The sequence below is a fragment of the Hemiscyllium ocellatum genome, chromosome 32 (assembly GCF_020745735.1).
Source record: "Hemiscyllium ocellatum isolate sHemOce1 chromosome 32, sHemOce1.pat.X.cur, whole genome shotgun sequence".
Taxonomy (NCBI): Eukaryota; Metazoa; Chordata; class Chondrichthyes; order Orectolobiformes; family Hemiscylliidae; genus Hemiscyllium; species Hemiscyllium ocellatum.
The window spans coordinates 18,875,072-18,881,071 of NC_083432.1; positions in this window are offsets into that span (position 1 = coordinate 18,875,072).

Genomic DNA, 6,000 nt, shown 5'->3' on the forward strand with positions numbered 1-6,000 from the left:
AGTAAAATCTCGACCTCCAAATTTACTCGCAACACTTTTTTGACACCTCACTCTCAGAGTGCTAACTGTGTGCGCTCAAATATGGAGGTGCAAAGTGCCCATATTCAGGTGAGTGATTGAGTAAGGTTAGGGGGGAGGTCCTCTGGTTAGGTCTGATTGTGTGACAAATGCTTTTGGAGGTGGGGTTGCTGAATCTCGGTGTTTGGATAAGAATATCATGGTGGTCTGCAGGATTTCTGCCTAGTCCTCTGAGAACTGTTGGGGTGAGAGGGGCTTGAGGGAAGGGCAACAGGGAGATCTGAAGGGCCTGAAGGTCAGAGTTTGGATGAAGTTGGAGATATCCAAGTGGAAGCAGCATTGATTAAAGTGAATACAATAGGCACCCCCCCCCAATACTTGCGGCAGGATATGTTCCACAACGTACTGTGGAAGCCTGAAACTGCAGATGGGAGTGAATCCATTCATTTCAAGGGTAATTTACCTTCCCGGCAGCCTCCTGATCCCTGGGTTTGGAAGGTTCCCATAGTATGTTTGGGCCACGGGAAACCGTGGGTAACTGAAACCGTGGAAAATGATTCAGCGGATACGTGGGTCACCCTGCATTAACTTTCTTTTTATTTTCTGTTCTGCTTAGCTTTAATTAACCTGAAAGCAATCAGTATTACTATTAGCTGCCTCAGGCACACTTTGAAATACGAGGGGGAGCAGAAGCAGATGTTGGATCCCTTACCAAAATGCCATTCAAGATGGCAGAAAAGTATGCACATAAGACATGGCCACCACCTTGTACACAAAATGGCCCCTGTAGACTTAAAACTCATGATTGTTGAACCCACTTGCATGTACACATCTGTTGGAAAGGTGAAAGTTCTAATGTATTTATTGTACCCTATGAGAATTGAAGACTCATGACAATTTTAGAACCTGGAACTGTGTAGATCTAAATTGTGTTGCAGAATGTCTCAGGCAGCACTCCAAGTTACTTTCCAGTGCTAAGAAAATTTAGGTTGAAACCAACTTACTACATGTGGTTCAACAAACCAAAAATAGATCTATAGATACACCATGTGCTATTTGTAGTGAGCTGTATTTACATAAAACTGGGAACGTCATGGGAACATTGATAACCCCAAGTTCCTTCAGTATCGCTTTAATATTATAGTGAGACCACCTACCTACATTTTAACACTCATTCCATTTTTAAGTCACTTTGGTCGGTTTCAGGAAACCTAACAATGCAAAGGAGAAGAAATGGGCTGGATCTATGAAGTAAGTGAAGTAGCACTATTTATGGACTAAAAGGAGCAATAAGACTCCAGGACTAGAAACTGGCCAGTAAACTCTCCAAATATCTGCCTGCCATAGTCCCAACACCATCTTCTCATCCTCAGCCACCATCAACTCCAGCTCTGAACATCATCTGTCCACACACCAACATTTGTATCATGCCTGAAACCCACAAACACCATTTACTCTCCGAACTATCTTGTGGCCAAAAACCATGATCTTTCCTCCACAAACAGTAACTGCTTTGGAATCACCATTTCCTGCACCTCTGACAATCATTTATACTACCACCTCCCCACACCCCTACCATCATCCAATATTCCTGGCCACTATCCACATGTAGGCATTGCGGTGGTGTGACTTGTAAAACCTTTCACTCTACTTTCAAGTAAAAGTACAGTTGACAATAAATTTCTGCTTTATTCTATTCTCTCTCCCCACTGTCATCAGACGTTTGAACCCTGCCCCCCAACCCCTGACTGAGTTTAACTCTTGCCTCTCAACACAATCTATTCCCCTCTGTATCTACCTACTCTTACGACCTTCAGTCTTATAAAGCAGGACTTTCTCCAAAAAGACCCACAGCCTCTCAGTCAGACAGCTTGTGGATGAAAATCCCAGAGGAAAAAAATCGGTTAATAATTCATTCATGTTTTCCAACACTACTAACGCTTTGTTTCACACATGACCTGCTCATTCTATGTTATGCCGGACAACTCCATGCCTTATGTTCTGTACGTTCAGTCCATTTTAACTGATCATTTATTTTACAGGTAGAACTGAAATGAAAGCTATTTTGACATGGGAAGAATAGACTAGATTATGTGGCCTGTTATTATTGGCAAGAAGTCTTCTCCCATGTTATATCAACACATGAACAAAGAGCAGGAGTAGGCCATTAGGCCTCTTGAGGAAATATCCTCTCCTTATCTACCATGTCACAAATGCTCAGGATCTTATATGTTTCAATCAAATCATCCTTTGTTCTTCTAAACCCCAGCAGATATAACCCCAGTTTATAAAATCTTTTCCCATAAAATGATCCAGCAATTTCAGATATTAGTCGAATAACCTTTTTCTGAACTGCTTCCAACTTGTGTACATCCTTCATGAAATGAAGGTAATGTCACCATTGACCTAGTTGACCATAACACTGCTCTCTCATTGGAGAAATGATGACTTATGGGGAATTTAACTTGAGGGTCACATGCCTCAGGTGAGGAGTGAGATTGAGAAAGTGGGACCTTCATGGTAATATCATGGAATGGCAAGTAAACGCATGCTGCTGGCCTCACTTTGCATCATAAACCAACGAACCACCTAACTAACCCTTTAACTAAAGTGACCAACATGATACACAATATTCCAGATGAGGGAGCATCATGCCCTGTGTAATTGAAGCCTAACCACAACAATATATTTGTGTTCAAATAGCTTTCTATTAGCTTTCCTAATTTCTTGCTGGACCTGCATGCTCATCTTTTGTAATTCATCAACTAAGACACCCAGATCTTGCTGGATCTCAAAGCTTTGAAATCTCTTATCACTTAGATTTATATTAGATTAGGTTGCCTACAGTGTGAAAACAGGCCCTTCGGCCCAACAAGTCCACACTGACCCTCCGAAAAGTAACCCACCCAAACCCATTTCCCCTCTGACTAATGCACCTAACACAACGGGCAATTTATCATGGCCAATTCACCTGATCTGCACATCTTTAGTACGCTATATTTTTCATTCTTCCCATCAAAATCTCACATTTTCCCACGTTATATTCAACTCATCAGTACTTTGTCCATTCATTTATCTAGTCAATATATTTTTTGTACCCTCCTCATGTTCTCTTCACAAGTTACTTCCTACCTATTTTTGTGGGATGAGCAAATTAGGCAACCACACCTTCTGTCCCTTCATCAAATTCATTTGTATAAATTATAAACATTTGAGGTCCCAGCACTGATCCCTAGGCACAGCACTAGTTTCATCTTACCAACCTGAAAAAGACACACTTATGCCTACATTCTGCTTCCTGATGAAGGGCTTATGCTCGAAACGTCGAATTCTCTATTCCTGAGATGCTGCCTAACCTGCTGTGCTTTGACCAGCAACACATTTGCTCCTGTTAATCAGAGCCAATTTCTATCCACACCAGTATTCCACTCCCTACACCATAAGCTTTTATTTTCCACAATAACCTTAGATGTGGCACTCTATCAAACAGCTTCTGGAAATTTAAATACAGTAGAAAGGCCAGTTCCTCTTTGTCACAACACATGTTACTTCCTCTGAACAAATACCAAGTCTGTCAGAGAAGATATAATTTTGAGCTGTGGTTATATAGAATTCTGCTGTGAAACCATTCAGACCCAGTGTTTCCTCTGGTTTTGTATTAAATTGAGGTCTTATTCAAATCAAAAAATGAACATCAAAAGAGTCACTTTACAATGTGATTGAAATCTAGAGGTATAAGTAATTAAAAAGCCATTCAAATCCCACAAATTAGGAATGAGAGGAATTGTATGGTATAAGAGGTAGTCAGGGAACATTCAAAATGAATTGATCTAATAATAGTGTCCTTTATATATTTGCCTCAGTAAAGTCCAGAAAATGGAAAATATTTGCCTTTACTGGATTATCTTTTCCATAAAAAATCAAATATTGGTCTACCTTGCATTACTTCACAGTCTCATTATTATAGAACATTATCTATTGTATTTTCAGCTTATTAATTAATGAACTTTAACCTTCATATAACTAACCTTCATGTAACTTTTGTTTTTGTTTCACAAAGTATGTCCTGGTGTAATTATAGACCTTCTTTGTAAGTGCTGAAACCTTTCATTGAGGAGTGGGTGATATTGCAAGCACCAGCATTGTTGGGCAGGAAACTCGTTATCTCATAGATCAGAAATTGCCCAAACTCCATATCCCACTGTGTAGAATGACGGAACTTCTACTTGTTACGTGTCAAGTACTCCATGTTTGTTCAAATTTTTGCTATTCTGTCCTCATATGATTCATATGTAGACTGGATGACCCAGATTGACTATCGTAGCCTGGAAAATTAGTTAATGGACTGTAACTGGGACAATTTCTGAGAGCAGTATGTTCTAGATCCAACCAGGGAGCAGGCTATTCTAGACCTGATAATGTGCAATGAGACAGGATGCATCAAGAACATCATAGTGAAGGAGCCGGTGAGGACTGCAGATGCTGGAGATCAGAGTCTAAAAGTGTGGCACAGGAAAAGCACAGGCTGCTCCTTGGAGACTGCCTGACCAGCTGTGCTTTTCCAGCGCCACACCTTTAGGTAGTGAAGGAACATCCGGGTGATAGTAAGCATAACATGATAGAATTTTATGCTCAGTTTGGAAAGGAAAACTTTGAATCTAAGACTGCTCTTTTTTAGCCTTAAATAAAGGTAATTATACAATTATAAAAATAAAATATACCAAAGCAAATTGAGTTTGCCATTTCCATAGCCCTTGAGCAGTGTAGACATTGATGAGAAATGCAGGAAAATATGTCATGATTGAAACCAAAGTCAACCACAACATCGGGAAAAATATTCTGATTACCTTAATAAGTAGCAGCTACCACATTTCCATACATTGGCATTTTACTAATAGTTAATCTCACTTTATTTCCATGTTGCTTGCAATTGTCCCCTCCTCTTCTGAGGAGTCAGATGGGGTGAGTTTCCAATTCAGAGTCGAAGAGGTCAGCTGGTGCAGGCTGCTTACATCGCTTGACCTTCATTTTAAAGATCATTCACAAAAATGTCACTGTATGCTCCATGGAAAGTATTCACACCTACAGAAGTCAGCATCAGCAAAACATCAACCTGACTATATCATCTTGGGTGATCTCAGCCTAACACTTCAGTACTTCATCGCTGCACTTTGGAAGTCACAGTTACCTTATGTTGCAATGTTCCTACCAGCTTGCCTTGCATTGCAGGGACAAACACTCATCTCATGCATCTGCACAGGATACATCTTATGACTCTTAATTTGCTTTCTAAGTACACACTTACTTTGCACTAAAACTGAGGCTTGCTGCATCTTTGTTTGCATTAACTTTTAGTGTATTGGCACTTCAGTGAGAAACTTATAGCCTTTGATCAACTTGGATTTGCATTGCGTTTTAGTGCAGGACAGAATGACAGGCAGCTTGTCATGTTTGGCAACACTGAGTAGTCAATGGAGATATACATGTTGCTGTACATAACCATGGGTTACATTAATGTCACACTCATAGTATATGCCTGCAGCTTATGTGGCAAACACAGCTCATGTGCTTCAACAAAAAGACCATGTCTGAATGTAAAAGGAGTCCAGTCCTTCGTGCCAACAATGGGGACTCCAGTCAGTCAGGGAATGTCACCACAGTCAATCAAGGGACTCTTTCAATAATAGGATTGGAGTTTCTCATAGCCAATCGGTAACATGGTCCTATCGTTATCCAGGGACTATTATCTTTGCTATCCAAGGGTTAAGTGGGTGTCAGTCCTGCAAGTCCAACCAAACCAGGAATTACAAATAGACCTGTCAGAGAGATCTGGAGACATCAGCCTGGGGGCTAGGCCCTGTCATATTGGTGCTGCTCTCACAATCACTCTGCCACTTGGGCCACAGTCAGTCCTGGGAGATTGGGTAACAATGATCAGGAGAGAGTCCATGGAATATTGAGGAAACACAAGAAACTTGAGTC